Raw genomic sequence first — 23,128 nt, forward strand, 5'->3', positions numbered from 1 at the left:
CAGGGCGTCGACCTCACGACCTCTTCCAGGGCCTCCCCAGCTCTGTCCCTGCTGAAGCCCCCCACAACCCATCTGGGTGTTTGTGCGACGGCCCCCTCTTAGGAAAGAGTGGGGGACCCTGCCTGAGGCTCCCCGCGCTGTTGCCCCCGTGCCTTCTGCCTGCTGTGCGGTGAGGAAGAAGCACCTGTCCCTCTGGTGTGGGTCCCAGCTTCCTGAACCAGCGTCCAGACCTGTCTCTGGGCCCAAAGAGCCCATTTTTCAGAATTCTAAGAAAGCCATTCTTTCCAGCAGCCAACCTGGCTCTGGCAAATCCAAAAGCCCTCGAACACTCAGTCAGCTGCGTCTGGTTTGCATTTAAGGAACCCTCACTGTGTCGTGGCCGAGTGGTTCCAGGCAGGGTCCCCAGCCCGTGCCAGGCACAGGGGAGGGCTGTCAGCAGGCAGGGCCGGGCAGGGCGGGGCAGAGCTGGAGGAGTGGAAGCTCCTGGCACTTTTGGGTCTGCCGCTTCTGACTGACGCACTTGTGAATGGGGTGGAGAAGGGCAGGGGCTGCGGCCGGCTCTCAACGCATCCTTGGGCTCCAGCCTCAGCAGCAGCGCCTTGAGCAGGGATCCTGCCGCTAGCACCCTGGAGTCCCAGGAGACCCCTCAGGTCCGAGACCTCCCTCGGGTCCCCCCACAGTGTGGCCCTGTGACTGACAACTTTGTTCTGCACGAGCCGTGGCCCCTGCCCTGGCACGGTCCTGTATTGTTCTAGCGTCTCCAGGCCCGAGGCCACTCCCTGCACTCACCAGCTGTCCCCAGTTGCCATCGCCGGGGACCCCCTTTCTGTAATGGGGAGGCTGCTTCGGGAGCTGGGCCTGGGGCTGACCTGGCTGCTGGGTCCCCACTGCTGGGCACAGAGGACGTGGGGCCAGCCCAGGTCCTGCTCGGCATGCCCACCGGCCAGCATAATTACGCACCAGGAGCAACTCTAGGCCGGAGACCGACGCTCACTGCACTTCCTGCCTGGATCCTTTCTGGCCACCCCCAGTCACCCCCCTGCCCCACTCAACATGTGGCCACCTTTTTATCCTTCCTAAGGACCCCAACAATGCCAGATTCCTGGGTTCCGTTTCTTTATAGTCCCACTCTCCAGTTCCAGAGCAAGTCCCCTGGGGGACCCGTGGGGGTTGGCCAGAGGTCAGTTGGGTGAAGTCTTGGAGGCACCCTCATAGGCAGCCTGGTGGGCTGCACCCCATGGAGGTCACGGAACCCAGTCCCAGCCCCCGATAGAGCTTGGCCCCTCGAGGCACATGAGGCGCAATCTGGGGGCCCCTCTGAGACCCCGGGGTCCTGGCTTTGGCTCCTCCCCTCGTCTCCCCACAAAGCCCCAAAACCTCACTCCCTCATGGAGGTTTTCACCCCCTCCCAGAATCCCGGCAGGAGCTAACAAAGGGGTCTCCCGGCTGTTCCAAATCTGGAGCCACAGACGGGATTCTGCAGTGTGGACAACAGGAGACTGAGACGGGAGTGTGACCCCTTCCATGTCTGGACGCCAGGTCGCGCCCTCCTGGCCCCCAACCTGGGCCTGTGCCAGAGGCCTGCTGTGCCCCTGACAGCGCCACCTATTCCCCCATCATAGAAGCCCAGGTCCTAGCGGCCTGCATGGGGCTGGTGAATGAGAGAAGCAGTGAGTCTGGGCCAGGGGTCCCCCATCCCACTGGAAGGATCTGAGTGTGGACCAAGGGCAGGCAGCATTCCCTCCGGCGCTGGAGTCTGTGAGCCATGGTCAGGGTGGTCGGGCTGTGCTCACCAGGGTGTGCTGAGACTGGGGCTCTGGGGGAGCCATCTGTCCCTCAAAACAGCCACATCTGTGTCCCCTTCGTGCATCTGCACAACAGGAGCTCCTCTCAGCATCCACTGGGTGACGCCGGTGCCCTCAGGAGGACAGGCAGCCCCGCTGGGCACCTGGTGAGCGCCGGGGCACCTGGTGCACTCCCCACCAGGTGGCCCCTCAAAGCCCATATCAGAGCCTGTCACCGTCATCCAGGAGGCTCCAAACAATAGAAACGACTGAAAAAAAAAGGACAAAGATGAAGAGTGACACACCAGCCTGTAATTTCGGGAGAAGCGTGTGCGGGAGAGGCGCAGCAGCCGGGGAGGCGCAGCAGCCGGAGAGGCGCAGCAGCGGGTGCGGGAGAGGCGCAGCAGCCAGGGAGGCGCAGCAGCGGGTGCGGGAGAGGCGCAGCAGCGGGAGTGGGAGAGGCACAGCAGCGGGTGCGGGAGAGGCGCAGCAGCCGGGGAGGCGCAGCAGCGGGAGTGGGAGAGGCGCAGCAGCCGGGGAGGCGCAGCAGCGGGTGCGGGAGAGGCGCAGCAGCCGGAGCGGGAGAGGCACAGCAGCGGGAGTGGGAGAGGCGCAGCAGCCAGAGAGGCGCAGCAGCCGGAGAGGCGCAGCAGCGGGAGCGGGAGAGGCGCAGCAGCGGGTGCGGGAGAGGCGCAGCAGCGGGAGCGGGAGAGGCGCAGCAGCCGGAGAGGCGCAGCAGCGGGAGCGGGAGAGGTGCAGCAGCGGGTGCGGGAGAGGCGCAGCAGCGGGAGTGGGAGCGGCGCAGCAGCGGGAGCGGGAGAGGCGCAGCAGCGGGAGCGGGAGAGGCGCAGCAGCCGGAGCGGGAGAGGCACAGCAGCGGGAGTGGGAGAGGCGCAGCAGCCGGAGAGGCGCAGCAGCGGGAGTGGGAGCGGCGCAGCAGCCGGAGCGGGAGAGGCGCAGCAGCGGGAGTGGGAGAGGCGCAGCAGCCGGAGCGGGAGAGGCACAGCAGCGGGAGTGGGAGAGGCGCAGCAGCCGGGGAGGCGCAGCAGCCGGAGAGGCGCAGCAGCGGGAGTGGGAGAGGCGCAGCAGCCGGAGAGGCGCAGCAGCGGGAGTGGGAGCGGCGCAGCAGCCGGAGCGGGAGAGGCGCAGCAGCGGGAGTGGGAGAGGCGCAGCAGCCGGAGAGGCGCAGCAGCGGGAGTGGGAGAGGCGCAGCAGCCGGAGAGGCGCAGCAGCGGGAGTGGGAGCGGCGCAGCAGCCGGAGCGGGAGAGGCGCAGCAGCGGGAGTGGGAGAGGCGCAGCAGCCGGAGCGGGAGAGGCGCAGCAGCGGGAGTGGGAGAGGCGCAGCAGCCGGAGCGGGAGAGGCGCAGCAGCGGGAGTGGGAGAGGCGCAGCAGCCGGAGAGGCGCAGCAGCGGGTGCGGGAGAGGCGCAGCAGCGGGAGCGGGAGAGGCGCAGCAGCCGGAGAGGCGCAGCAGCGGGTGCGGGAGAGGCGCAGCAGCGGGAGCGGGAGAGGCGCAGCAGCCGGAGAGGCGCAGCAGCGGGAGCGGGAGAGGCGCAGCAGCGGGTGCGGGAGAGGCGCAGCAGCGGGAGCGGGAGAGGCGCAGCAGCCGGAGAGGCGCAGCAGCGGGAGCGGGAGAGGCGCAGCAGCGGGTGCGGGAGAGGCGCAGCAGCGGGTGCGGGAGAGGCGCAGCAGCGGGAGCGGGAGAGGCGCAGCAGCCGGAGAGGCGCAGCAGCGGGAGCGGGAGAGGCGCAGCAGCGGGAGCGGGAGAGGCGCAGCAGCGGGAGCGGGAGAGGCGCAGCAGCCGGAGCGGGAGCGGCGCAGCAGCGGATGAGGCGCAGCAGCGGGTGCGGGAGAGGCGCAGCAGCCGGAGAGGCGCAGCAGCGGGAGCGGGAGCGGCGCAGCAGCGGATGAGGCGCAGCAGCGGGAGTGGGAGCGGCGCAGCAGCGGGTGCGAGAGAGGCGCAGCAGCGGGAGCGGGAGAGGCGCAGCAGCCGGAGCGGCGCAGCAGCGGGTGCGGGAGAGGCGCAGCAGCCGGAGCGGGAGAGGCGCAGCAGCGGGAGCGGGAGAGGCGCAGCAGCGGATGAGGCGCAGCAGCGGGTTTCAATTTACATAAGAAGCACGGCCCACGCGGGAGAAGCATGTGCGTTTGTTACGACTCTCAGGCAGGATCCTGCAAAGTCTTCTTTGCTCCCTAAAATAGACAGAGGAAAGAGGGGCCAACGTTCCTTCACAAGCTGTGCCCCAAGGGAAGCCTGGTTTTTGTGGGCACAGAAGCCATGTCTGCCCTCCCAGAGCCCAGCCAGGGCCACCAGGACCCCTGCAGGCATGCTCTGACCCTCCGAAGCCCTCCAGGGCCTGGTCACCCTTTGTGCAGGGTGGCCAGAAAGGAGGGTCCTGCTGCAAGGGCCCTGCAGACATAGCCAGAGGCCGAGGCCCGGCACCCGCCTGCCAGGGCACCCTCAACTGCCCAGCACGTCCAAGGATGTCAGGGAGCCCCGGGGAGGAGCCCCACCCACCCCTGCGGCCACATGGGGCAGAGTCCAGGCCTGGAGGGCCACGGCTGCCCTGACTCATGCTGCTCTGGCAGGCTGACAGGGAGAGGTGCTGACCGGGAGAGGGGTCCCGAGGTGCTGACCGGGAGAGGCTGCACAAGGGGCTCCTGCGCCATCCGCTGAACCTGGCTCCCAACTCGCTGCCTCACCACGTGCCCCATGTCCACCTGGGGCCGAACCCCAGCTTGTGAGAGGGGAGACAGCGTGGATGGGATGGCCCTCCCTGTAGTGGGCGGTAGACGCAGACCAGACATGAGGGCCCCGCACGTGCCCACCGCCTGCTGCCCTGGGAGGGGACGCGTTTCTGAGAGGGCCTCTGGCTGCATTCCTGCAGAGACATTCCAGGCGTGTTACGGAATTCCACAAAAGGACAAAGCCCTGTCAGTTCCTAAAAGATGTGAAATTATGTCAGCTGCAGAAGAGGGACTCGGTTTGATCGACGTGGCCGTGATTTTGCCCAGCCACACAGGAGAATTCCACAGGAATGGTGGGGGTGGTGCTGGCCCCAGAAATCCTAATTCCATGCTTCATGATAGGAAAATGCGGCCACCCGAGCCCCATCGGCCCGGGACGGGGTCCATCGCCCGACCACAGACACGGGCGTGCGCGGAGACCTTGTGTGTCATTGCTCGCTGGTGGCTGTCAGCATCCAAGCCCCTCCTCCCTCCTCGGCTCCAAGAAAAATGGGCTTAATTAAGACTTCTGTGATTAGTCATTTAATCAGTCATTAGGCCAACACAGATGGAGTCAATTAATTTTTTTTTACTTGAAAAGATCGTGGAAGCTCCACAGCCCACAGAGCCCCTTCCTGGCACCATCGCCAGTGACTGTGGAGTATCCCACACAGGCCTTCATCCCCTTTGAAAGGCCACTGGTGGGGACAGGCACCTGGGCTCCTCACCTGTCCCAGGCCCAGAGGACGCAGGACACCGACCCATTCCTCCGTCATCTGCCGCGAAGAGGTGACAGGAGCCAGGAGAATGGCCTTGGAGCCAGCAGCCACCACTGGTGCCCAGAGACACCTGAGGCAAGAGCCTGAGCACACACCGGGCCTGTCAGGGTTGGCTGGGTCTGAATAGGGACAGGACTTGGGGTGGCAACGTGTCCTTTCTCTGAGCGTGAGTCCTGGCCAGCACCCTGTGGCCAGTTAGGTACAGGCCTGGCCAGCAAAGCAGCCTGTGATTCGCAGCCCAGGCAGGGAGGCCCATGCCACCAGCTTGCCCAGCCGAGGGGTGCGGATGGAGAAAGCACAGAGAAGCCCAGCAACCACTACCACTCCGGCACCAAGATGGACAAATAGAAAATTCCCACGGGCACAAGCCAGGGGTCCCACTTCACCCGCAGCTCCCCCAGTCCTCTCCTGGGCACGCTGGTCTCCGCCATAAACACACGGACACAGCCCAGCAGCCCAGCTTGCCCCTTGGCCTGAGTCTGGCCTGCTCACTGCTGGTGCCATCTCTGAGCATTCTTGCCAGTGCCTCCTCCACACTGCACCTGCACGGGGCCCAGCCCAGTGGGGCCCTGGAGAACACGATCTGGAATAGACTCTCAACAGACCCAAAGGGGCCCGCATGATGCGGTGGCGACTCTAGTCTCCTCGGCTCACCTGCCCACCCTCCCCAAGGGCTCTGCCTCCTCTCTGGGCCTTGCCACCTGCTGACCCCGAGGTGGCCAGGAGGTCCCACTCAGCCCAGCCCCTCCATCCCCAGGGAAGGCGCCCAAGGGATGCCCTGGCCAGTGAGTCTCAGCCTGCACCTGGCTGTGGTCCTCATGGGATCTGGCCCCCGGGTGGGGGATTGGTGTCCAGCAGGCTGGGGGCTGGGCCCATAGGGAAGAGAGCTCCCAGGACAATGGGGTGGGCTGCAGGGAGAGCACTGGGCAGCTGGGGGCACCAGGGTCCTCAGTAGGCAGCACCAGGCGCCCTGGCCCCACTGCTGGAAGCACCTCCAAGTGGGAGTTGAGCCACAAGAGAAAGGGATTGACTGGGTTCTTCTTTAGAAACTTTTTTTTTTTTTTTCTGAGACGGAGTCTCGCTCTGTCGCCCAGGCTGGAGTGCAGTGGCCGCATCTCAGCTCACTGCAAGCTCCATCTCCTGGGTTCACGCCATTCTCCTGCCTCAGCCTCCCAAGCAGCTGGGACTACAGGTGCCTGCCACTGCGCTCAGCTAATTTTTTTGTATTTCACCATGTTAGCCAGGATGGTCTCGATCTCCTGACCTCGTGATCTGCCCGCCACGGCCTCCCAAAGTGCTGGTATTACAGGCAAGAGCCACCGCACCCGGCCTAGAAACTTTTAAAGGTTGAAAAACGAGCCCTGTCTTGTCCAAGCAGGGATACTAAACCAAAGCAGGTGTGAGGGCTAGGCAGGAACAGCTGGGCCCGCGGATGTGCCCAGCGCTCAGGGGGATGTGCAATGATAACCCCACAGCAGACGGCGGGGCTGGGGCAGGGCAGCTGTTAACTCTTCGCACGCCTGCACCGGCAAGTGCCCACAGGTGAACAGGCGCCCCCAAACAGAGAACACCCCTCAGGCTTTCCAAGGCCTGAAGCTGACTGCCCACGGGGGACAGGGCACCCAGGGGTCCGCGGCGGTTGCCTCCCCAAGGCCTGGGGCCAAGAATCCAAACTCTGACCTTCAACCTGGGAAAGCGGTCATCTCCCCGGGTACAGAGGCCTGCAGGTGCAGAGGGGCCTCCCTGGGAGGCCTCCCCTGGCAACGTGGCCCCCAGTTCCTCGGCCCAGGCCAGGGGCACGAGGCCTCTGTGGTGCCGACATGTTCTCCGGGGGCTCCACGGGGCAGGACACACAGACTGTGCTCTGGGAGAGGAGCTGGGGCTGGCGTCTGCACCCATCTGTGTCTGTGCCTGGGGCTGTTACAGAAAGCACTGGCTCCTGGCTCTCATTTCTTGGGGATACTAAGGAGGTGACGGCGGCTTCCAAGCTGGCCCCAGATCTGCGGCCAAGGGTCCTGATTTTCAGACTTTCACAGGGGCTCCCAGGTCTGCAGAAAACCCTAGGGTGTGGCTCCTGCGCAGCAGGTGGGAAAGCCTGGGCCCTTCTCTGAGAGTCACACCCCCCCACCTCCAGGTGACAGATTCCTCCTGATTGTGTCTTGCTTGGCTCTTGCCTCACCAGCTCCCGGCACATCCTGGTGGCCCTAGAGGCCACGTGGAACCCCAGAGCTGGGCAAAGGCTCCTGCCCCTTGTCACCAGGATCTGCCTGGATTCTCTGACTCCCAGGCATGACCCCTGATGGCTCCAGTGGGCGCCCTTCTCCAGGAGCTGGGACACCAGGCCAGGCTGCAGGAAGGGGTCCCCTGGGCCTCACACCCTGGCCATGAACTGCCCTCCCTGGCCTGGCAGCAGACTGGCCTCAGGCCCAGCTCTAACTTCATGCCCAGGTCAGGGCACGCCAAAGCCATGCATGAGGAACATGTCCACGTCATAGACTGGAAGACTGAGGACAGCAAAGGCCGAGCCCAGGCCCGAAGGAGCAGGTCCGGGTAGACAGGGTCAAGGGCCTTGGCCCGAAGGAGTGGGTCCGGGTAGACAGGGTCAAGGGCTACAGGCTGCCAGAGGTCCCTTGCTGGGCCTGCACTCGGCCAAGGCCTCTCTGACGCGGTTCCCTGGAGCTCTGCTCGGGGCTCACTGCTGTCTGCACAGAAGCCTGTGAGGAGCTCCTCGGGGGACCTCTTGGCTTCTCGGAGCATCTGGCCTGGGAAGGTGCAGTGAGGGGGGCTGCCAAGGCCAGGAGCTCACTTGGCGACGCCAAGATGCAATGCAGGGCCTTGGGAAAAGCAGCCCTTACCCATCAGGGTGGCCAGTTTGGCCGACAGTCCACTCTGGTCACTGCCAGAGGCACAGGCAAGAGGAGGGAGCCGGGCGCAGCACCTGTTGGCCTTGCAGAGGTGGTTGCCTGCCCACCATGCCTGTCCCTCCTCACGGCCCTCCACCTGCGCCGCCTCGTCCACCTCATCTCCTGTCTGTGCTTCTAAAAGCCACAGAGGCCACTCGCAACCGGCCACAGCCTCTGGGCCTGGGGTCGGCAATGGAGCCTTTGCAGCCTGGACACCGCCCACTGTGTTTCTGTGTTTCTGTGTGAGCGCTGGTGTGTCCAGAGCACGCGTCTGTGGGAGCAACACAGGGCTCAGACATTCAGCGCTGCAGAACGGCCACACATAGACCCTGGGTGAGGCCCGGACTGCTGTGTCTTCACCCGGGTCCCCAGACACTGACCCCGACGGGGAGGCCGAGACTGCCAGGCTGATGCTGGGCCAGACCTCCGAAGGTCAGGAGGGAGCAGGATGTGTCTGTGTGGTGGTGGCAGCTGCTGCCTCGGACAGAACTGTCAGGAAACGGCAGCGGGGTGGTGCGGACTCACTGGGGCCTCCAGTGTCAGGGCCGTCATGGCCAGTGACTGAGGGACAGCAGTGAGGGGCTGGCGCCCACCTGAAGGTGCAGTCCCAGGCACGCAGTGGGCGCCCAGACGCCCTCCAGGCCACTGCCTGCACCGCCTCCCCATGTGCGGTCTCTGCGGACGCTGGCCTCGGGCCTGCTCGCCGTCCGTGGGGCACCGATGCCTGCGTGGACACTGGCCTCGGGCCTGCTCGCCGTCCGTGGGGCACCGATGCCTGCGTGGACACTGGCCTCGGGCCTGCTCGCCGTCCGTGGGGCACCCATGCCTGTGAATCTGCACTGCCTCCTCCCTAGGCCGAGACTCCCGAGCTCCTTCCTGGCTCTGCCTGTGTTTTCCTCAAAGCCCTGGGGGTTCTGTAAAAACTCGCAGGATTCCTGTAATCCTGCTTCTTTCTCTAAGGCTGGCAGCCTGGCCGACTAGTTACTCTTGGTGCTGAATTACGTACCCCGCTTCCCCTCCTTGCCCGCACTCCTGTGTCTTACATGGATCCTGGGGCCCAGCAAAACCCATTCTCCCCACTCGAAATGAAGTCACTTCAAAGTCTTCTGTCCTTCATTCTTTTTCACCCAGTTGCTGCCTGTAGGATTTAGGTTTATCGATGGGTAGGAACCTGGCCAGTCAAGGAGCCCTTGGCTCTCTCCCAGCTCTGGGTGGGCTGTTGACCCCCTTGAGCCACGAATGACAGGAACTGGCCAGCCACAGAGGACAGGGCACCAGGAGGTGGCTGTGGGATGGTGCCAGCAGGCTTCCCCAGGTCCATTGGATGGGTGATTCCGGACACAGCCCAGCACACCTGGGGCTTCACACAGAAAGAACGTCTCAGCTGGGTGCAGTGGCTCGTGCCAGTAACCCCAACACTTTAGGAGGCCAAGGTGGGAGGATCATTTGAGCCCAGGAGTTTAAGACCAGCCTGGGCAACATAGTGAGACCCCATCCCCACACACAAAAAAATAAAAATTAGCTGGGCATGATGGCACGTGTCTATAGTCTTAGCTACTTGGAGGTTGAGGCTGCAGTGAGCCATGATCAGGCCACAGCACTCCAGCCTGGGCAACAGAGTGAGACCCTGTCTCTATTGCTAAAAAAAAAAAAAATTCAACAAAGGCCAGGTGCAGTGATCCCAGCACTTCAGGAGGTGGAGGTGGAAGGATTCTCTTGAGCCCAGGACTTTGAGACCAGCCTGGGCAACGTAGTGAGACCTCATCTCTAAAAACTTTTTCAATTAGCTGAGCATGGTGGCACACTCCTGTGGTCCCGTGGGCATGGTGGCACACTCCTGTGGTGGCCCTGTGGGCATGGTGGCACACTCCTGTGGCCCCGTGGGCATGGTGGCACATTCCTGTGGCCCCGTGGGCATGGTGGCACACTCCTGTGGTCCCATGGGCATGGTGGCACACTCCACACTCCTGTGCTCCAAGCTCCTTGGAAGGCTAAGGCGAGGGGGTTACTTACTCGAGCCCAGCAGTTGGAAGCTGCAGTGAGCCGTGATTGTGCCGTTCACTCTAGCCTGAGTCACAGAGCAAGACTCTATCTAGAGAAAGAAAGGAGAGACAGACAGAGAGAGAGGAAGAAAGAAGAAGAGAGAAAGAAAAAAAGAAAAAAGGAAGGAGGGAGGGAGGAAGGGAAGGAAGGAAAGGAGGGAGAGAGGGAAGGAGGAAGGGAAGGAAGGGAGGGAGGGAAAGTAAGATGCACTTCTGAAGTGCATCTCCCTGTCCGGGTAGGAGGGTGAGTGTCCACACGGAGCCAGCCCCTTGTCTCTGCAGCAGGAGCATCCGAGGCACCTGCTGGGTGGCCCAGCTTCCCCATGTGCAGGGACTGCCTCCTCCCCAGTGGCTGAACCATGAGGAGCTGCTCCCCAGCAAGGCCGGCTGCCAGGACCTAGTGGGCCTGGGCTGGGCCAGAGGTTCCTCCCGGCGTGGGAGCTGCTGTGGGGACAGTGAGGAGGGGTGCAGCAAGGGCCTGGAGGAGGCTCAGGTGCCATGACCACGTCCTCAGGGCCCACCTGCTCCCCTGACCCAGATCCTGCCTGGCCATGGCCCTGCCCTGGCCCGTGGGTGTCCCGAGACCCTGTCTGGCAGGAGGAACGGGCCCCTCTACTTGTTGCAGGTCAGAAACCAAGGTGGGTGGTGGGTCCCCCAAAGACTGCCTCAGGGCAGGAGCTGCACCCCCCAGGGAGCCAGGGCAGCGAGTGTCTCCACGGGGAGGCCTTGGCAGGACCCCGGGCCCCTCCCATCCTCACTGCTACCTCTCCTTTCCCAGCCATGGCGCTCCCAGGTGACCCTGGACCTCTGTCCCTCTGAGGGGACACCGTGCCCCCGCCGGGCCTCCTGGTCCCTCTTGCTGAGACTCCCGCTGCTCCTCAGTTGCTCCCTGCAGGCTCCGGCGTCGCCGCCTCTCAGGGGCTTCGGGTCTTTCCCCGCCCTTCAGGGTCTTCTCGGCTGCACCGGGGAGGCCTCCGCCTTGTCAGAAGCCTGTGGGAATGGGGTTGTCAGTCCCACTCCTGCTCCAAGGCCATAAGCACGTCAATAATTTAGACAACGAGGATTTGCACAGGGCAGCCTACGGGCCCGAGGGGCAGACAGCTGGGTGCAGGCTGCCAGAGGACGCTCCCTATCCTGCCCGTGGCCCCGAGGTGGAGTTTGCAGGCCTCTGCTGTCCTGGGGCCCCAAATCCACCCTGAAGCAACTAGCCCTGGTTCGGGTCAGGGATGCCACGTCCTGGGGGCCCAGACAGGGCATTCAGGGGCCTCCCTGTGTCGTCTCCACAGGCCTGAGGGGAGCGTCATGGAGGAGCAGGCTGCGGCCGCATACCCAGGTAGGTGGACGGGGCCCAAGTCCATCGCCGGTTGTGCCACTGTCTGGAGAGGCGAGAGGCCACAGCCCAGGGCTGGGGGTGGGGTTGGGGGAACTCGGCCCGGGGTCCCCAGAGGCAGGTGGCAGTGGGTGGGGGATTTGGGAGCAGCCGAGCCCTCCCAAGGGCCTGAATGGGAAGGGGGCTGGTGGTTTGGGGGCTGGGGACGGTCCAGAAAGATTTGAAGCTGGGCCGACACAGCCCTTGATGTGGGGAATGTCCTAGAAAGGAGGAAGCCATGGGGACAGGGAGCGCGGAGGCGCAGAAGCCTTGGGGTCCAAGGGTTGCCAAGGGGAGCTGAGGGGCAGCTGTCGAGGCCCACAGTGGCTGAACCATGAGGAGCTGCTCCCCGCAAGGCCGGCTGCTGGGGCCTGGTGGGCTGGGCTGGGCGGGAGGTTCCTCCCGGCGTGGGGGCTGCTGTGGGGACAGTGAGGAGAGGTGCAGCGAGGGCCTGGAGGAGGCTTAGGTGCAGACCCTCAGCCGTGGGGCCTCCTCCAGTCGCCCCAGTCCTGGGGCTCAGCCCCACAGCCTAGGCCTGGCATGCCCCTCCAAGCCAGAGGGGCCAAACGCCAGGCACCTCAGCTACACAACGGCTTGGAGCCCTAGCAGGCCCTGGGCACCGCAGCTGACTGGGCGCCTGATGGAGAGTGGAGCCTCTCTGTCCGCTGGGCCAATGTGAATGACCCTTCCTCTGGTGTCTCTGGGGTTCTGGCTGGAGAGCCAAAGGCTGGAAGGTCTGGGCCCACCGCTCACTGGGGTCTGGATGCCACCACGGAGCTGCCTCTGGCACAGCGGGAGCAAGCGGAGCCACTCTGGTCGTGGGGATGGCACCAGTGCGGCCAGGGCTATAGCCAGCAAGGCCTTGGTGAGGGGTGGGGCCGGAGTCCTGGGCGGTGTCCCCCGGGGTCCCACAGCAGCCCTCACACCGTCGACCAGGCCACCCCGTCCTGGCCATCCCAGGAGGAGTAGGTGGGCGAGGGTGGGGGCGGGGACATCACCGCATCGACGTCGGCTGGTCCTGGCATCTCTGCACAGCCGCCCGGCCGGGGTTTATGTGCTCAGTGGAGACAGCTCGGGGGTGAGGAGCGAAGGGAGATCTGATGTGGGGGCCATTTGGGGCTAAGCCATGTATGTATGGCCGAGGCCCCGGGTGAGAGCTGGCCCAGGGCTAGATCACGTGGCCATCGAGGCCCGGCCTGCCGTATAGTGGCCACCAGCCAGAGCCCTTCCCGCCCTTCCCATCTGCCGGGATGCCGGCCTCAGGAGTGGGGTCAGATGGGGCCTGTGGCCGGCTCCTCAGCCACTGCCCACTGAGCTCTCGGCCCCCCGGCCAGCGCCTTGGCCGCCGCTGGTACAGCTGGATTCCTGGGAACACCTAGAAACCCGGCTGCTTGGAAACACCGTGGCGTTGCCATGTGGGGCCCTTCCTCCGCCCGCCAGGGAGGCTGGCCCTGGTGCCCAGCGCTGTGGCCCACACCCGCCAGGTTGCAGAACGTGTGTCCCCCTGCGAGGCCCCCCAGAACCATGTTTTTTTCTAGAGGAACTGACTCAGGGCCAAGTACATTCCTCCCAGCCCCAGAGGCTCGCTCTTGTCCAGCCCTGGGAACGCACAGGCGGCCGAGCCCTTGGCCGGGCCGGAGGAGGCCACCGCTCCGCGAAGCGAGCGCTGTTTTCCAGGCCGGCGTCTGGAATGCTGCTCTGCCTTGCGGTGTGAGCCGACTCCTGCCCCCATTTCAGCTGCGGCCGCATTCCTGGTGTGAGCCCGGGCCAGCCGAGGCGCCTTTTCCAGTCTCTGGTGCCAGCCCCGGCAGGCTCAGGGGAGGGGAGAGGACGGTTTCTATGGCAACCTCACTTTTTGTTATTTCTTATTTTCTTTTTTATGGTTTCTCCAACTTTGAAGCTCTCCAGACAGTTTACAGACTGTGAAAGGAAAAGTACTTTTCCTTCTCTGCCGAGTCCCCCCAGCAGGGCCGCCCTCCAGCCCCACCCAGAGAGCCCCAGCGCGGGTGTGGGGAAGGGGCTGGGGCGGGGGCTCCGAAAGCAAGTCACACACACCTGCCTTCAGAGTGCTCATTATTTTTAAAAACAGTTTATAGAGGAAATGAATTATTTTTCTCCTAAAAAGTAGGAAAGTATTTGCAAAAGAATCCTCCAGGGACCCACAGCCAGGTCAGCTGCAGGGGCTGGAGAGCGGCCGCCATGCAAGGGTCGTGTCCGTCCTTGCCAGCCTCTGAGTCGGAGGCTGTAGCTGGGCGGTGGCCTGAGGCCAGAGGTGGTTTCCTTTACCCAAAATTAGTTCATCCACCTACGCTGACTGTGTGTCCAGCACCCCAGGACTGGTCCGGTGGCCGGTGCTGTGGTTACAGTGCCAAGAATCCCAGAACCCAGGCAGAGATGACCAGGATCAGGGACACGGGCCAGTGGGCACACAAGAGTGGGCAGTGGGCTGAGGCCAGGGAGGGGAGGGGACAGGAGCCTGCTGAGGACCAGCCCAGCCCGCCCCTTGCAGGGGAGTACGTGCTCATGATCCATGACGTGACCACTCCACCATTCCTGGGACGCACGCTGCCCCCCGCCTTCAAACACCTGCGGGTCGTAGCGAAGAGGGCTGACCGGCCACCCCACGTCCTGGAAGAAGGCCCTGAAGCCTCAAGCGGCTGGCAGGCCCATGGCTGCACCCCAGAGCCTCCAGCGCCTCGGTGAGGCCCCGTGTCCACAGGAGGCCACCTCGGTGTGAACGGCAAGAAACTCTGCCTCTGCTTGCGGGACCCTGTCCCCGATTCCCCAGAGCCCTGCGACTGTTTGAATAAAATGCTCAGTGGCAGCTGTGGAGGGCACCGCTCCCTGGGCCCGACGCCTGCAGCGAGGCCCTCCCCTTGCACCCGCACGCTCACGGGCAAGGCCGCAGGACTGGAGCCCGCGTCCTCACTCACGGCTGTGGCCTCCACTCTGCGCAGAGCCCTGGGAAGCCTGGGGGCTCAGGAGGGACACATAGGGTGACTCGTCTCAAGGCCAGGCTGTGGCAGCCGCCCAGGCACCCTTCGAGGCCAGCATGTCCGTCCCACCCACACCATTCCCAGGCCCAGCCACAGTCGGTGCCGGAATTCCCTGCCAGGCTGGGGCTGGGAAGGAGGGTCCCTGTCTCCCTGCCACAGAGCTCTGCAGTGAAGCCCAACCAGGCAACCCCCTGCCCTCCGCCTGGCACTACTTACTCCAGGCAATCCTGCCCGCAGGACGGACTCCCACGGCGACAGGCAGGAGGCATGCGATCAGCTCTCCTGACCGGTATCCTGCCTGCCTGACGTCCCCGCCCCGCACTGAACAGGGAGGACGGTCAGGGACATTCTACGGCTGCCTCTGGAGGGTCCCTCAGCCACTGAGAGGGGCCAGAAGGTCGCTGGGGAGGGGGCACTGAGGTGGCCCATGGGCAGCCAGCCACTCAGTCAGCACAGAAGGTGGCGACTGCACAGACCCTGCCTCCTGGCCCTGCCGCGCCTACTCTGGCCCCTGGCTTCACCCTGCCCACCTGGGGCCTGCACAGCCTGGCTGGTCTCACCCTCTGCCCTCTCAGCGCTGGGCGGGGAGCCAGCCTCCTCAGGCCCTTGCTCTCCTGGCGGCCCCTCAGACCCACCCCTGTTCTTGCAGCCCACCCTCTCAGAAGACCACCGTTGGGAGCCCTGGGGAGGAAGCGTCCAGGACCCAGCCCCAGCCCCACACCAGGCCCGTGCCCCCGATGTTTCCCTCATGCTGCTGTCCCTGACCCTCCCACGACTGGCACCGACTTCCTTGCGCTGCGGCCAGACCCACCCTCCCACCGTCCAGGCACACTTCCCCGGGAACACACCATGTCCCGGGCCAGCTGCGGCCGGGGCGTCTCTCCAGACCTGCACAGGCAGCTGCTTCTGCTCGGCAGAGGGAGACTGTGGACAGAGGAGCTGGGTTCACAGCAGTGCAGGAACCCAGGGCAGCCCCTGGGCACACAGGGGTGAAGACCCACCCAGAAGCTGGGGTGCTGCACAATGGGGGGGCCCTGGGAAGCTCTCAGGGAGAGCCTGGTTGGGGCCAGGTCGGGCGTAGCATGGTGGATGCACCGAAGAAGGCTGGCTGCCCGGGGGCAAAGGAGCGAGCTCCGGGGGCATTGCGGGGAGGAAGCAGACCAGATCATGGGATGCTGGGCCCCCCATCCTTGCAAGTGACAAGCTGGAGGCCACTGGAGCTGCAGCGAGGGGACCCTTCCTCTACCAGTGCAGAGTGGCCCCAAGGCCCCCTGGTTCTGAACTCTGCCACTTGGCGGTTGAGCACATGTGGGGGGCTCTGGCATCCCTGAAGTTTCCCCAGACGCCCAGGCTTCCATTCCAGACAGCAAGGCAGGCAACCACCCTCCTGTACCTTCTAGAAGCCCAGACCCAGGGGCAAGGCTGCATCTCCCAGCTGTGGCCATCCTCGAGGCTCCCAGAGCCCAGGGCGGCTTCGTCACAGCCATGGCTCCAGCCTCTGGTCCCTGGGGGCCCTGTGAGTGTCCTGCGGTTCTGACACTGTCCCTTGCCCTTGGGGTTGGCTACGTCTGTCAGAGGGGAGGCTCCTGGCGTGCCTGACCTGCCCCGACCTGGGTCACCTGCCTCCCAGGAGGACAGGCAGACATCGGCCAGGCCGGGCCCACAGAGCCCCCGTGAAGGGCAGATGCCACCGCGCCACGCTGGCCTTGATCAACTGCAAGTGAGCGACGCTCACCTGGGTCTGCCCCTTACATTTGGCAAATTGCTTTGTAGCTTTTTTTCACTTCAGGATGAAACCACATTTGTGTCAGAAGAAAAATAGAAAATGATGTTTCAATTTAGAGAGAAAAAAATTGCTGGGAACAGCAGCAGCTGCTGGGTTTCCAGTGTGCGGAGCGGTGTCCTCTGGGATTTAATTCCCAATCAGCAGCCTCAGCTTTCAGAGTCACAAAACCCACGACAGGAAATCCAGGACTGTTTTCTCCCCACAGGTGCGGCGGGCGTGGGGGTCTGCAACTTGGGGGGCTCCTTTGTGGCTGACAGATGCGTCTTGCCGTCCATTGAGGCTGACTTTTCGGCAAGCTCTCTGCAAACACAGAAGCCCAGAGCCATCCACTTCCTTGGTTATCACAGCAAAACCCAGGGCAGGCGTCGGTGTCCCCTGGGCTTGCTGCTGGGGCCACTGAGGGCCCGAGAAGGTGGCCAGGTGGCTACCTGGCCGTGCTCCTCTGCCCATGCCCAACCCACCAGGACAGGCCCTGGGGACCCTGGGAGGGAGCAGAGAGCCGTGGCTCCCTAGGGCTGCTGGACTCCCGCCCCAGCCCCACTCACCCTACTCCTCACACCACATCCCAAAGTTAAAATACACACGAAATTTGAATTTTTAAAAACAAAAAGCAAAAACAGCTGGGGAGAGGTTCTTCGGAGACAGCCTTGTGGCCACAGACACTGCTCTGGATGTGTGGTGAGGAACCAGGTGGGAGAGGGAGGGACTGCGGGGAGCAGCGTCCAGAGACCAGGAGTGGCGAGGTGGCCACAGGCCAGGCCTCACCCAGGGACAGTGACCGTCCCCTCGAACTCTGCTTGGACAGCCCATGGTAGGGACAGAGTCCTCAGAACGGGCCACAGAACACAAGGCCTCCCGAGTCCCTTCACCCTGGCTTCTGAGTCTGCCAGTCCCCATGGCCCTGGGGAGGCCACAGAGGCTGGCCCATCTGTCTGGTCCAGCCCACCTCTTGGGCAGAGTTCCAGGACCCTTTGCTGTCTTGGGGTGGGAAGACCCTGGAAGGAGGACCCAGAGCCCCCGACATGCGTCTCCCATCAGCACGCTCCCCTGCTCTGGGGTGTGCCCCGCCCCCGTGAAAGTTCTCCCCCATTGCCTGCCCCACGCAGGCAGGAACCAGTTGCTGAGTGCTGAGCCCGGGGCGGGGTCAAGTGGAAGGATAGAGGCTCATGGGCTGACCTCAGCTTGCCTGCCCCTGCTCACTGGGTCTGCGTCTGAGACTGGGCACTGATTCCTGGGCACTGGCCTCACACCCAGCACTGGGGCCTCAGTGACAGCGTGAGTGGACAGACTTACTGCAGGCTGAGCAGCGTCTCTGAGCGGAGGGCGCGGGCTGGGGACAGACACACTCCCAAAGGCCTTGGCAGCATGTGGCAGTGGCCACCGGCCCTGCCCATGGCGGTCACGGTCTCCCAGGCTTCCCAGTCCTCTTGGGCAGGCTCTCCTCTGCGTGTCGGGGGGAGAGCGGGCAGCTCGTGGTGTGGAGGTGGCAACACACCGGCTTTGGGGCCAGGGTGGCCATGCCATGTGACCGTCTGTCAACACAGCCAGATATGAGCTGGGCTAAGGCCTCCTCCCAGGCTGGGCAGGGGCTCTGTTGGGCTCCTCCTGACCTGGTGGCATGGTAGGGGTTGTGTCTGCCTCTGGCCTGCAGACCACGGCTTACTGGTGCCACCCCTGGGAACCCGAGGCCAGGTGGCAGCTCTCTGGCAAGCTCAGAAGCACAGTGTCTCGGAGGTGGAGCCCCCCCAACCCTAGCCAGCCCCCTCTCCTGCCCCAGGAGGAGTCTTGGGGAGAGCTCCAGGTCCAAGCCCCGCCCGCCTCCCCGTGCCCTTCCTGTTCCTTCAACCTCCAGACAAGGGAGCAGTGGCCGTTCCTCCTTTCCTCCCACCCACGGGTTACCAAGCAAAGATGACACTGAAAGCCATCAAGCCAGCTGCTGCCATGGAAGACGGAGTCTGTGAGCCAGAGAGAGACAGAGAGACACAGAGAGTCAGAGGCAGACACAGGCGAAGACACAGAGAGGTAGAGAGATGGGGTGGGGGTGTGGAGGGGATGCCCGCCTCACCCCTTCAGCAGCGGCTCAGCCAGGACACCCTCCAGACCATGCCCAGGCCCCTTTGGTGTTACCAGTGGACAGCACAGCTAGGCCACAGCCATGAACCAGAGGGGACCCGCCTGACCGGTGCCCCCTCCCAGAGCCTCTCCCTTTTCACTTCTGGTGCCTGCGGGATGTCAAGACCCGCTGTGCAGGGCAGCCCCTCCCAGGTAGGCCTTCCTGGAGGGCCAGGTGCCCAGCCCCATAGGCAGGTTCCTGCACAGCCTGGCCTGGCCTTCCCTGGGAGCCTCAGGCCTGGGCCGAGTAAGCCAGGAGTCACTGGGCCTGTGGGCTGGCTCAGCAAGACCACAGCTCAGCAAACACCACACCCATCAGCCCCTGTCTGTCCTGCCTCCAGGCCCAGAGGCAGCCAGGGCCTCCCTGATGACAGAGCCCCCAGTTGGGGCTTGCAAGGGGAGCTGCCGGCTCTTCAGCGAGCCTTGGGGAGACCGCCTGGGGCCAGGGTGGTGCCTGGCTGCCCTCTCTGCCCCCAACTTGGCCTCTGGCAGTAGCACTTGTGAAAATGCTGGACACTCCTCCTAGTACTTCCACCTCCCACCCACGGCAACCAGAGCCAGGAGCCAGGCTGGGGGCTTCCGAACACAGCTAGAGGGCCAGTGGGGCCTCCTCAGTCTGTGGGGCCTCCTTCCTGAGGACCCGTGGGGAATAGAGGTAGCGGCCCACGCCAGCCCCCTGGCCTCCTTGGCTCCTGAGGTCGACCACAGCCAGGGAGGGGCCCCCATCAAGGGTCGAGGCCCTGCCCACCCCTGCCTCATGGCCCAGGAGTCCCCAGGGGGCAGGCCAGGACTCAGCTCTCTCAGCTCCTGCTCCCAGCTGCCCAGCCCAGTGGCTGCTCCCTGGAAACCCCTCGGGGACTGCATGTTGGCTCCCCAGTGGCCTCAGGGCACCACCAGTCATTCTCCCGCCTATCCCTAGCCAGGCCCACACCTGGAGACCCTGTCCTGCTGTCCCAGATCTGACCCCACTGGGTCTTCATCCACCCACACACCACGCATGTCCCCTGCTAGGGCCCCACCTGCCGGCTTCCACCTGGGGACAGGAGGACACAGCTCCACGGTCCTGCCCAGGCAGGGAGAAGCAGGCTGAGCGCCATGAGGCTGCTGTACTCCTGATGGGGGCTAGCGGGAGCGGGGCTCAGTGCCTGGGGGCCTTCCACCGAGCTCCAAGCAGAAGTGGCCTGGGATGCAGCCAGGCTCCCTGCTGGGAGGGCGGGTTTCAAGCCCACAGTTTAGAGCATGGGTGGGGGTGCCTGGGCTAGGGGTCCCTGGGCTGATGGCCTGAGGGGGATAGGAGGCCAGGCCTGCAGGGAGCCAGGGGGCAGGTGAGAAGGAAAAACAGCTCTAAGGGACAGGTCTCGGGGAGGCCGCCTGTGTCTCATGGTCTCCTGTGGTTGGATCCACCAAGTTCCCCCAGGCCCCTGCGGGTTGTGGCCAGTGGGCTCAGGAAGAGCGGGCAGCCGGCGCCCACTTCCCCCAGCAGCGACTCGGCGGCTGGGGCCTGCGAGTCGGGATGGGGGGAGGTGGTTCTTCCCGGGAACGGACCCCCAGCCGAGCAGAACAGGGAGGCTGCTCCCCAGAGCGAAAAGCACCCCAACCCGCCAGGCTGGGACCTTCTGGGAGGGCAGGGTTGGCAGAGACCCCCCAACCCGAGCTCGGCCGCGCGGCAATTCCCGCCTCCGCCGCCGGGGGTCGCGCCGCCCCCCCGCCCCCCACCTCCCCGCGGGCGGTGAAACCGGTGAAACGCGCGCCGCCTCCGCAGGGCCCGGGGTGGGGAAGGGGGGACGAGCCGGGGAGGAGGGGGCGGCGGGGACGGCGGGGACGGGGGAACGGGGGTGGGAACGCTTCCTGCCGCCGCCCTGCCTCCCGCAGCGGCCTCTGGGGGCGGCCGCGCCCACCGACGGGAGGAGCCACAAACTCTGAGACCCCCGCACTTCGCCCGCCTCGGGTTGGGGGGAATTCCCGCCTCGGGAGCCGCCCCCGACGCTGCAGGAAGCTCCCAGGGCCTCCGTCCCGCCCCCCAGCCCGGGTCTGCGGCTCGGACCCGCCGCCCCCAGGCCGGAAGCCCCCGCCCCGCCCCGCCGGAATCCGAGGCGGCGGCCGCGAATCTGGGGGGCGCCGCCCCGGACGGCAGGGAGGGTGGGGGGAGCGGAAGCGGCGGCGGGGACAGTGGGGGGAAACTGAGGCTGCGGGGCTGCCCCTCCACGTGGGGAAGTGGGGCCCGGCGCGCTCCGCCTGACTCGGGGCCCCCAGTGCCCCCGACCGGGAACGGAACGGGAGTCGGGGAGGCCGCCCCGGTCCTGAGGACACGACGCGGGGACCGGGACGTGCACCCCTCCCCACCCCCACAACGCGGCTTCCGGCCCGGGCGAAGGAGCGGGATTGGGAAGGTTTCGGAGCCCGCGCTGAAATTTCTGGGTGGTTCCTTCGCCACCGCCCTTCCCCCGCGAGGCCGGCCTCCGACGGGGCCTCTCCAGGGTGAGGGGCAGGCCCTGGCCTGAAGCCAGAAACAGGATTTCCCCGGATGCCAGGACAGCGCCAGGGCCGGGGGCAGGCCCGGGCCCCACCGCGGGGTTTTCTGTCCTGCGCACCACTGACCCCGCAGACTCCGCGCACGGGGCGCAGGATGGGTTGGGGGTCCCAGAGCCTTGGTCTGTCAGACCCCCAGCGGCCAGTGCAGGTCGGTGGTCATTTCAGAGTTCCGGCCACTGTCCTGTGCAGGAGTGACCCTGGAGGCCGCCTTAGGCTGGCCTGAGGGGGATTCTAAACATGAAGGGGCCAACACCGAGACCTGAAAGACCCCGGCCTAAGCCTGACCCAGGGCCGGCCACACCAACCGCACGTCTCTGCGCGCCCCTGGGATCACAGAATGGGGCAGTCTCCTCCCTCCAACCCCCCAGGCCCTGGCGAGGGTAGCTCCTCCGACCCGCTACAGCCTTTTTCCTAGGACTGTTTTTCCTTAGAAACAGGAAGCTGGGGCGTGGGCCTCATGTCCCTCGGGTCCAGGCCCCACCAGGGGCAGGGCAGAGTGGGGCTGGACCACAGGGCACACAGCTCCTTGCCCAGCTTCTGCCCCAGGGTGGGCACAGCAGGGCACAGGACAGTGTCCATCTGGGACTGGTGGCCTGGCCTAACCCGGGCATAGCACCGACCAGGGTCATTTCACCCAGCCGGGGGCATCTCCATGAGGGAGGGACACACAGCTCCATCGTGTGTGCCTGGCAAGCAGTGGCTCTGGTTTTTGCTTGCCTGCCACCCAGACCCCAGCCTGGCCAGGCCCACCTTGCAGGAAGGGCCAGAAGGTTCCAACAGCAGAGAGGGGGACAGGGCTGTCAGGGAGAACCTAGCAGGGCCAGGCCAGGGGGCAGCAGCCGGCACTGGCCAGGGTATACAGGACCCTTCAGCGTCCAGGGCTGCTGGCCTGCCCGGCCCCCACCAAGGCCTCTAGGCGGCCTTCGACCCTCCACACCCCTGGGCTCTGGTTCTAGGTCTGGAGGGCAACCCACCCTGGTTTCTGGGCTGAGCTGGGCAGCCAGGAGCCCACCCTTCCAAGCCAGCCAGTTGTATCCCCACGGGGCCTGAGCACTTGGCGCCCCTATACCTGAGAGTATCCCTGGGACAGCTGCCGGAGGGGCAGGAGGCTGGGAGACACTTCTGCCTGGGCTGACCCAGGGAGCCCCTGCCTCCAGCCTCCACCTCCCCACTTCCCCACGGTTCCTTGTCCCTGGAAGTTTCTGGAACAGGCCTCCTTTGCAGCAGGAGCCATGCAGGCCAAGCCTGGGCTGTACTTCTTGCCAGTGAGAGCTGCCAGGCCCGGCCATGGGAGAGAAAGGTCCGTTCCCAGCCCAGCCGGACACCTGGCCCAGCACAGGACACTGCAAAGACAAGCCAGGCTGGCCAGGCTGCCCCTGCTGGTCCCCACCCGCAGTGGGGCCACCTGCTCCAGGGCTGGGTGCCCCAGCCATTGAAGCCCCCGCCCACCTGGCACAGGCCAGGCACAGATGGCCATCTGCGTCACTGAGACCAGGGGGTGGCAGGGCTGGGCGGGCATCCAGTCCCCAAATGTTCTGTCCTCACCCCCTCCCCAGGGTCCCCTGGGGGTGGGGTGGATAGGGCAGTTTCTGTGGGGAGGGTCAGGACCCCCCAAGGGCCAACACATCAGGGTCACGACCCCATCCTTTCCTGAGGGCAGACGGCCCTGGCCTGGGGGTGTCCCTGTGGGCTCCACATCTCCTTGCAGGGGAGGCTCCGTGGGGTCCGAGGCTGGGTTGCCTGGAGCAGGACCAGCAGCTGTGCAGAGGCTACGAGAACAGAGTGGGTGGGGGCTGCCTCTTCCTGGCCAGAAGGAAGTTGGGGAGTCGGAGCAGGTGTTGGGGCATGGGGGTGGCCAGGCCTGGACCAGGATGGGGTCGGGGTCCAGGCCTGTGGGCTGGGGCAATGGGCAGAGCCCCTCATGCAGCCACGAGGGGGCGTCCAGCTTGGGGGCCCCTGGCCATGCCCTCGGAGCATTGCGCTGGGGCAGGAGGGTGCGTTGGGGATGAGGTGAGGGTGGAGCCAGGTCCCCGCCCAGGCTTAGGGGCCAGGGACATGCTGGGCTGAACCAGTGGCTGCAGTGACTGGTCAGCAGTCCCCAC

At 65.2% G+C, this 23,128-nt stretch overlaps 1 long non-coding RNA gene across 1 annotated transcript; it reads right to left on the bottom strand.

Moving 5' to 3' along the window:
• Positions 1-16,478: 16,478 nt before the first annotated feature.
• On the bottom strand, positions 16,479-20,148 carry LOC140709405 (uncharacterized). Its single transcript, XR_012089900.1, has 3 exons — positions 19,514-20,148; positions 17,676-18,337; positions 16,479-16,682 (listed from the first exon to the last, which is right to left on the bottom strand). It is a non-coding gene; the product is annotated as an uncharacterized lncRNA (long non-coding RNA).
• Positions 20,149-23,128: the final 2,980 nt, after the last annotated feature.

The sequence above is a fragment of the Chlorocebus sabaeus genome, chromosome 20, assembly GCF_047675955.1.
Source record: "Chlorocebus sabaeus isolate Y175 chromosome 20, mChlSab1.0.hap1, whole genome shotgun sequence".
In the NCBI taxonomy this organism is placed as follows: domain Eukaryota; kingdom Metazoa; phylum Chordata; class Mammalia; order Primates; family Cercopithecidae; genus Chlorocebus; species Chlorocebus sabaeus.